The sequence below is a fragment of the Ipomoea nil genome, unplaced genomic scaffold, assembly GCF_001879475.1.
Source record: "Ipomoea nil cultivar Tokyo-kokei standard unplaced genomic scaffold, Asagao_1.1 scaffold1833, whole genome shotgun sequence".
NCBI lineage: Eukaryota > Viridiplantae > Streptophyta > Magnoliopsida > Solanales > Convolvulaceae > Ipomoea > Ipomoea nil.
In genome coordinates, this window is record NW_017618261.1 from 1,116,769 (window position 1) to 1,127,452 (window position 10,684).

Consider the following 10,684-nt stretch of genomic DNA (forward strand, 5'->3'; position numbering starts at 1 on the left):
TTCTTATTATTATTGGGTGTTTACATCATGGAAGTGGATGTAACACCCCACTTTTCTTAAACTTAATTAAAATTCTAAAACCAAATTAAGATAAGCTAAGCAGCGGAAAATCAAACTTAATTAACAACCTTAGTGGGATTGTCACCGCCACAACCACCTTCCCACGGTGATTGCACAGGCTAAGGGTAAAACTAAACAGCAAGTCAAACGAACATCCGAAATTTGCTACACTAAAGTAACTTGGGGAAAAGTACCCCGGTGTCTATCAATCAACAAAACAAAAGGTGTCTACATCCATAATCTCAAAATTAACGATAAAAGATCAAAGAGTTTACACTACATATCAACTAACTACACTAGTCTAACTCGAGCACTCTCAAGAGCTGGGCCCACCAGAAAGGGATTTTGCACAACAACAAGTAGACAAGTAGAAAACACCCGTTAGCACGAATCTAAGTATAACCACACTCCACCTTGTAAAATACTATAGTATATACTTTGGAAAAACATTTGTTCACATTCTCAAATTAAGCAATTCAGTCACTTAAACAAACTTTAAGATAAACCACAAGTTTTCTATATGCTCGCAACCTATAATATCAACAGGCATGCTTCATCAATAAACAACTTATCAACATAATCATACTAACACATAATTAACATAGCAAAACTCAACTCTATAGAACAACTCCATAACAATCTCATGCTATCAAGTTCTCATCATGCAAACTAGAAATATCAAACTCCAATATGCATCTAAGGCAATAATACTCAATATACAATCTCGTGCAAACATTCTCAATATGCAATCTAGTGCAAACATTCTCATTATGCAATCTCGTGCAACACTATACTCAAATGCAATGAAATGCTATAAGTATACATATACTCTCGTTGTAAATAGAGTATTTCCAGTGGAGGTTTCTTAGAGCACAAGGACTCGCTTGCTTCCATTTCTTAGAGTCGCAATGACTCGCTTTCTTAGAGTCGCCATGACTCGCTTTCTTTACAAATGGACGAGGTAGGAACTTCACCGTATCGTGAACGAACCTATCCGGGCACGGCGTCTAGCCGACCTAATATCTGTCTCGTCTACCGAACCACTCTCTTGGTTCTATACTCAACTCTGTGGAATCAGGTATCGAACTTTCAGCGTGCACACCGCCTGACCAGGATTCCAAGCCTGGCAGGGAGTTTCCAACCTCGTAACGTGAGAATACACCGCGTTACAAAACATCGGATCTCAATATCCGGTCAACATCATCCGAAAGGACATAGTCCCAACGGGTCCTCCAAAACCTCACTTATATGGATAGATAATATATATATATATATATATATATATATATATATATATATATATATCTCATGCACCAAACTTATGCATGTCACATCTCAACACCTCAATGCAACAAGGTAATGACATACCACATGCTCATGAATTTTAGAAAATAATACTTAGGCTCACGTTGGCCCTTTATGCACTTATAAAACATGATATGCTTGAAATCTAATTTACTGTACAACATGCTTCAATTCTTTATGTTACTGTGAACTCTTAATCATGCTAGGATTGCAAAACAACATGCTCTGTACACTTCAACAAATGTAATCAGACTATATTCTCTATGAATCAATTACATACTTTAGACATGTTTTTCTAACAATACTCAAACACTTAATGATCATGCTTCTCTATTTAACAATAAAATAACATCAGGAAGATAATAACATGCAAATCCCATAGGAAGTGCAAGTCTGATGAACTCATAACAACATTACTGTAAATCATTTCATCACAATTTCTATCATAACATGCTCATTTCTAATCCAAATTCAACGAAATCAAAGACCAAACTTGCATCATGACGGCCCCAAGGTACCGAGCAACAAGGACCCGTGACACCCGGTCTGAAACGACACGTAGCTGAGCCACAAGGGCCCGACCACTGCACAGGTAGCCAACAATGGTCCTAGCGGCGGGGCTAGGGAAGCTTCGGCGCCTGGAGCCGTCCAGCGGCGGCCTAGGGCCATCTAGCCACGGCTCTAGCCAATGGCTCCCTTCGTGGGCCGTTGGCTAGGCCTATGACTTCCACTGGTACACACTGAGAGGCACTAGTGGCTCCTTCTTCACCTGTATAGCAAAACCAGACAATAAACCACCTCCAAATCAACAACAACACATCATACAACATCAACAAGATATCCAATAGCTCAAACACACAACATTCTAGCATTTCTACTCATTTCTAGCTATTTCACAAAGGCTTCACAGAGCCAAAAATTAAGCTGGGAGTCCATGGGGTTATACCTTTGTTGTTTCTTCTTCTTGTTGGGATTCCTCCTTCTTCCCAAGTCAGCTACTACCCCCTTCACCACCTAGAACCTCAAACAAGCCACAAAACAACCTTAAGGACTAGAATCTCAGAGATGAAAGCTAAGAAATGGAAGTTAGAATAAGAATGGGTGAATTGCTGAGATTTGGTTTAGAACTTACTATGATTTTCTTTGGTTTTCTTGCAGAGCTTCTTGGTAGGGAAGACAAGGAAGAGAATCAAGAGGCGAAGTCTGGAAACTATTCATTTTATAGGGCTCTAAACCCTAGGTGAATCAACAATGATTGGTGGAGGGCAAGTTGGTAATTTGGCTTGGCTTCTAAAAGTATTAGGCAAAGAGAGGTGGAGTCTAGTGGTTCACCAAGCTTCATGGACCAAGATCTAGAATCATAGTTTTAAATAGTTTTGGGGTCAAAAATACATTTTTCCAAAAATACTTTCTAGACAACCATTTAGTTTAGATTTCTCCCGGTTTCACTCAGATTGACTTTCGGATCAAAAACTTGATACGCAATGTACCCGAGAATTTAGGATTTTTGAATTAAAATAAGTTCCGGTGTTGAATTCATTTAAAATGTAACTCAAAATAATTTATTCAAACACCAAATTTATCTCAAAAATTTTTAATAGAGTGAAATTGGCTATTTTGGAATCTCTTAAAATCAGATTTATAAAATTAAATTTTGGGTTGTCACAGTGGATATTCACTAGGGTTAGAGATTACAGGAGTAACTCTATACCATCATTGCATTCTCACACTAGTTTGAACCCAGTTTTAATATTGCACTTAAGATAGGCACTAGGGGATTAAACACTTGAATCCCAGGAATCTCATTCTCTCTCTATTGTTTTCAAAACCCTGATATTTTGCTTTGCTTTATTTAATTTTTGCAACCTTCCATCATAATCATTAGGATTAGCTTCACATGAATAATTTAGTAGCAAGTGCTTAATACCCCACTTCCCTATGGATCGATTACCCAATACTTCGGGTATTATTTGTTTGAAAATATACTGCAATCAAGGGCCTCGGTCCATCACTACTTACCTCAATGACATACAAGCCATAACTGATGATCTGGTGTTGGCTCAGTGTCCCGTATCTGATGAAGATCTAACCATCTACATATTGACTCAGTTAAGGAAGGATTACAACTCTATCATATCGGCTATCCGCATTCGTGAAAAAACCTATTTCTTTTGGCGAATGTGCTAACTGACCATGAACACCAATTAAAGGACGCAGATGAAATGCGTCAGTCTTTATTGGCTACTGCCAATGTTACTCAACGCACTTCGCCACCTCCACAGCACAACCAGCAGTCCAATTCCAACCGGAGGGCCTACAATAATAATAATCATTACGGCACCAACCAACAAAATTGGCAACAATGGGGTAACAATCGCTCTAGTATTGCTTGTAAGTTTTGTCATCTTACAGGTCATGAAACGAGGGTGTGTCGCAAGCTAACTAGGTTTCTTAAGGAACATAATGTTCCTCTCGTGCAACCTTTTATGTCTCCTACAACTAATTCGATGACCGGGGCATCTCCTCCCTAAATGTTTGATAGTGGTGCGTCGCTCCTGTGCAGACTTTCTTCGAGTACAATGGTTCAGATGAAATATGTCTGGGTGACAGTAATTCCTTACAAATATCTCATGTTGGCCAGTCTATCATTCCTACTCCCTCTACTATTCTCACTCTAGACAATGTCTTGTGTGTCCCACTGTTACACAATAACTTAGTTTCTACTACCTCCGTCCCATTTTGTTTGTCTGGTTCGGTTAACGAGGCTTGACTGAAGCTATTTTTACTTAAATTTTTCATAATATTAAATTTATTTTTAGTATATAAAATTTATATATTTAGAAACTACATTAAAAGTACTATTAAACATAAAAAATCAAATTTAAAAATAATTAAAAATTACTAAAGAAAATAAACAATGAAGAAAGGGTTGGATTGACCAATGAATAGTAAACAGGACAGGCAAAATGGGACAGCGGGAGTATATCCCAACTATGCAAGACTAATCGTGTGTCTATTGAATTTTTTTTATATTCATATCCTTGTCAAGGATCTTCGAACGAGGGTTTCACTACTACGGGGGGCGAACATTAATGGTGTCTACTATGGACCAGTTGCTTCTCACCCAACAATTCATGCTACGCAGTTGTCTCGTTTGTCTTAGTGGCACAAACAACTTGGCCATCCGTCTAATAAGGTGTTGCAACTTATGTTGCAACGCTGTAATGTTCCAGTCTCTATGTCGTCTCTGCAACAATTTTATTGTTCTTCCCGCAGTGTGCATAAAAGCCAGAAATTGCCTTTCTCAAAAACTACCCTTGTTAGCACAAAACCTCTTCAATTAATCTATACTGATGTGTGGGGACCTACTGAGAAATCTATTGATGAGTTTTACTATTATGTAATTTTTGTAAACCACTTTTCAAAATACATTTGGCTATACCCCATGAAACATAAGTCGGATATTTTTACAATATTTACTCAATTCAAACAGTTAGTGGAGAAATATTTTGACCATTCAATTATTTCTATTTACTCAGATAATGGGGAAGAATTCATAAAACTTGGACCGTTTCTAAATACTCACTGTATTTCTCATTTCACCACCCCACCAAACGCTCCTGAGCACATTGGTGTCGCAGAGCCAAGCATGTCGTGGAAACCGGCTTGTCTTTTTTTCAATCCGCATCCCTATCGTCCCGTACTGGACCTACGCCTTTCAGACAGCCGTCTACCTCATTAACCTGCTCCCTACATCAGTTTTAGGTAATCAGTCTCTGGTTTACATCCTGTTTGATCAGCTGCCTAAGTATGTTAAGTTACAACCCTTTGGTTGTCTATGTTTCCCCTGGTTGCGCCCCTATAACACCAAGAAATGCAGCCGAAGTCACATCTGTGTATCTTCCTTGGCTACTCAAACACTCAATCCGGTTATAAATGTCTAGACTTTAATTCTAATCGCATTTATGTATCTAGGCTTGTTAGATTTGTGCCTCATGTGTTTCCTTATAGGGATTTGCAGCAAACGTCCAGCAGCCTACAGTCTGATTCGCATGGTTCTAAATTAAGCAATATTGTGTTCAAGTCATCTTCTATGTCTACACAGTCTGTAACCAGTCCCTCAACCACTCAATCACCTGCTCTAACTTCTGCGTCTTCTCTGGCTACGTCTCTCTCTAACATAGTCGACTACCCGCAACCTGCTTCGGTAGGTGTTCCAACTCAAGTTCCAAAACAGTCCAACGAAAACAATCTGGACGTCTCCATTGTTCACTGTCGGCTGCGTCCAGTTCGTCATCACCTTGTGGGTGCTCGTCACCCACCATTCCAGAAAGTGGCCAACATCCCAGCCAGTCTGTGTCTGACTCCTTGCCTGTCACTATGTCCGAAATTTCGGAACGGCAGCATAATCTACGTCAGTCTACCCGAGAGCATCGCCCCAATCCTAAGTATTTTGACTATGTTATCAACCAAGCCACGTCACATCCCTTACCTCCCGCTTTAGAACCTTCTAACGTTGCCCAGACTCTTAAAGACCATTGGCGGAGGAAAGCAATGGATGAGGAGTGTAACACCCCGTGTTACGGCCTCTAACCCGGATTAATTATTTAATTGATTCCGTTAATAATAATTAGAAAGGATTTAATTTGGTTAGGATTCCCTTTAATTAATTGATGTGGCCCACCATGGATCATGGACCCTTGTCCTTAAACCAAATCCTTAATCCTATAAGAAATAGGATAAGTGGATCCTTACTATTCAGACCCTAGTTAGGACTCCTAAATCTATATATAGGGACTTAGGAAAGAAACCCTACCACAATTAATTCTACCACACGAGATATTCCCAGAGAGAAACCTACAGAGGAATTCCCCCTGCCATCAAAACGTAGTAGAATCTATGGAAAGAAGATCTTAGAGAAAGAACCTTAGTAGCCAAGGATATTGATTAAGGCTAAGAGGTAACCCATGTCTCGACAAAACCGATTTTCCGTGCTATATCTTATTCATTGGCTCCTTTGATATATGATTCTGTGCTTGAGTCTTGATAGAGCTTTACCTAGGGTTTATATTGTGTTTATGTGGTAATCTTGATGCTTATGTGATAATCTTGATGTTTATGTGATAATCTTGATGTTCTTGATACTATGATAAATTATATGAATGATCTTGTATTTTGATTATGTCTAGAGCCCTAGGGTTGTATCGTGGATTTTGTATTATGATATTCTTGGTATATTTGGGTGGGATTTTGCATGATCGGGTGTTGAGTCTAGCCTAGGACTTGTGTTTAGGACTTTGCATATAGATTTCTTGATGTTCTTGTGATTCCTGATGTCCATGGGTCGTTATGTGATTTATGTTAAGTCTTGGCATGTTTAGGAATCGAGTTAGGGTATATTTGGTGTGTTTCTTGGTTTAATTTCGTTACTTGAATACGTGGTGTTGTCGTTATGTGTTTGAATGTGTTTGGACATGGTTTCGGGTTCCACGAGGGATCCCAGAACTCAAAAGTTTCCTGTGTATCAGTGGGGGGTAGGTAGGGGGACTGACTACCCGCCACCTACCCGCTGCCCGCAATATTGTTCCAGCGGGCAGCCGGCGGGCGGTGGTCTGCCCGCCGGCCACCCGCTGGAATAGTAACCGACCGCCGGCGGGTGGCTGGCGGGTGGTCCTCCACCCGCCACCTACCCGCTAGAATCCCGGCGTGGTTCGTGGTGTTTTTTCCCGTTTGATATTTCCTCGTGTCCCGTTGTACCTCGTTTGTCATATATGAGTCTCGTTTGGTGTTTTAGGCATCGTTCTAGGATTTTATGTGTGATACGTGTCACCGTTGTTGTGTCTTGCTTGTTATGTGATTATGTGTTGATTGATTGGATGATGATGAGTATCGTGGTCATTGCGCAATGGCTAGTGTGACTGATGATGATGTGATGATGAGATTGTGATTGGTGAAAAATAAATTGTTGGCGGTTGGCACCACTTGTGCCCGGTCATTGTACTAAAGGTACATGCCATACCGGTGACTGTGCTAAAGGCACACACCCACCTTAGACTTTGATGCGAACCTGGTTGCCCCGATCTTCTCTTCACACTCAAATTACAAAGAATATCATAGAATGGTTTATTTGGCTGGGTGAAATTGATTTGAAGGTTTAATTTTAGGTTGGGTAAGGGTTTGTTTTTGTGGTTTTCGAATTGATTCTCGCCCACGCTCGGTTATAGAGCGATACGAGAATGACTTGACGCCACAAGTGGGGTTTCACACTTGATAAGTCAGGAACGCCATGAATCACTCATGGCTGAACTCATCCCGAGTTCCAGAAAACTATCTTAGTTTTCATTCTAAAATATTCATCTCGAATCTATTTATTCATAATTTGTCCCCCTATTTATAGATGTAGAGTTTTAGTAATTCAGGACTATAATCCCAAGATAACTAAAATCTCAACAAACTAAAAATAGATAAATACAAAATAAATCTTTAACAAACTAAGATAAATACAAATGATAAAATAAACCTAACAAACTAAATCTCAAATAAATATCCTTATTAAAAACACCAAAAATAATCCCTTAACCAGCCCCTACATCAGCCAAATATCATCTCCTAAACCCCAAACCTTATTTCTTGTTGTTGCCGTTTTGTGAGGAAAAGATCGGGCCAACTTCGGATTTTTAGAGTATTGAATCTCGAATTCATCCCCGAGGGATCCGTATCAGTTTGGTATCAGAGCCTAGGTTTTTCTCACGCTCCAAGAAGTTATAATCCATCTCGAAACATTATTTTGAGTAGAAAAAATATAGTTTGTCAAAAATTCGCAGTTTTGCGCAGTAAACTTTGAAAATACGAAACAAATAGTTTCTTGTGTCTTGTTTTTCTAAATTTTTTTCTGCATTTCATACTCTTGTTGAACTTGAAATCTAGGAAAAAATTTAGTGAAAATTCGTTACCATCTGTTCCCAGAAATTTCTCAAATTTTTCTGAATTTCGCAGTTTTGCGTGATCGACTTTGAAAAATTAGAAAAAATAGTTTCTTTCATTGTTTTGCTCTGAACTTTTTTGTGCATGTCTTAATCCTATTAAAGTTGATATCTGGAAATTTTGGTCTCAAAATTCAATACCAATATTTTCCAGAAAATTCAACAAGTTGGGTCAGTTTCTGGTTGTTTTTTTTTTTTTGTTAATTGTTGTTTCTGATGTGATTTAAATTTCTAGATACTTTGCATCAAATTTCTCGTGTATTCCTGTTGAATTGAAGTGAGTTGTGCAAAAAAAAAAAGTATGAAAAAGTGACAATATTGAAAGATTTGTTTACATTGCATGCACAAGAAGATTGCAGGAAAAACAACCCCATTGACGACAACCCATATTTTCAAGAAAGCTCAATAGAAAATATTCTATTTGTAGCAACCTTCAACGGCACTTGGATCGTAGATTCGAGGTCGAATCTCTCTAAAGGGAGAGGGAATGTTGTGGGCATGGGAATCAACAATTAATTGTTAGAATATTAGAATATTTTAGAATTAGTTTTATTATTTAATTAGGATGATTATCTTAAAATTATCTTAGATTTAAATTTGTTAGTATTATATTATTATTAATGTTTATCTTAGTTGGTTAGTTAGGATTAGTTTATCCTATTCGTAATAACTATCTCATTCATGTGGTTGTAATTTGGTTGTTAATGGCTATTTAAGGTCATTGCATTCTAAATGAAAGAACAAATTGCACTTTTGGTCCTGTGACTATTAGGGTACTGATAATTTGAGTACGTGACTTTCAAAACTCTCAATTTAAACCTTTAACTACGCAATTATTAGCATATTTGGTCCTGCCGGCCAATTTTGGCCGAAAAAATGTAATTCTTTTAAAATTATTTATTTATAAGGGCAAAATGGTCATTTAACGTCATTTATTCTTCTTCTCCGCCGCTGGTTCCGGCTTTGTCCGTGATCGGAGACTCCTCCGTCGACTGTGGAAACCACACTTTTCTCGGCAACTTCGCTCGGGCCGATAGGCTTCCTTACGGACGGGATTTCGACACTCGCCAACCTACTGGCCGCTTCTCCAATGGACGAATCACTATTGATTATCTTGGTAATTACTTCTCTAGTTGCTTTAGTTTCCTGTTCGGATTCTTAGAGCACAAATGAAAATTTTTGTTTTATGAAAATCACAATGCATTTCCACTGAGAAAGTAGAGGAATTATAAGATTGAGTTCTTGATTTCTTGTTTGTTTCATATGTAATTGTGTTATGGATTGCATTCTTAGTTGCGATTTTCAAAGTTCTAATTTCAAGATGTTGTTCAATTCTGGATTAGCGTTGAATCTAGGGTTGCCATTTGTGCCGGGTTATCATGGGAAACCCGATTCCGCTGATGATCTGATCCAGGGAGTGAATTACACAGATGCAAGAAGAAGAAGAAGAAGAAATGACGTTAAATGACCATTTTGCCCTTATAAATAAATAATTTTAAAAGAATTACATTTTTCCAGCCAAAATTGGTCAGCAGGACCAAATCTGCTAATAATTGCGTAGTTAAAGGTTTAAATTGAGAGTTTTGAAAGTCACGTACTCAAATTATCAGTTCCCTAATAGTCACAGGACCAAAAGTGCAATTTGTTCTAAATGAAATATAGAGTTGAGAATTTTTGAATTAGAAAACTGAGTGTTTTCTGGAACTTGGAATGAGTTCGGCTGTGAGTTGGTCATGGCAAACCTGACTTATCAAGTGTAAAACCCCACTTGTAGCGTCATTCTTATCCTACGTATCACCTTATAACCTGGTGTGGTCGAGGACTCATAAAAATCCAAAAATTAGCCATTTTTCCCAACCTAAATCAAACCTTCAATTCAAATTCACCCAACCGAATAAACCATCCTACAATATTTTTTGTAATTGGAGTGTGAAGAGAAGATCGGGCCAACCAGGTTCGCATTACCTGTAATTCCCTCGGTTATTCGCGCTCCCTTGTTGGCCCATGATTGCAGGGTTTGTGCTCGGGGGTCGAGTGCACTGGAAGGCCTTATGTCCTTCTCCCCCGCAGTAGAAGCACCGCAAGGTGTTTCCAAGACAGGACTTGCCCCTATGATCTTTATTGCACCTCCGACAAAAAAATGGTCCCTCGTTGGTTTCGTTGTTCCTCATAGACGATCCTTGATTAGATGGGTTAATCGTCCTTGTGTTAGAGTCGTTCCTTGCTCTTTTCACAGGCGGTCCCCCGCTTCCGGTATTCCTCTTGCGGATCTGTTCCTGAACTCCTCATTGCAGAAGTTGGATCCGATAGAGGTTGGCGGCGCTGGTGTAAGCCTC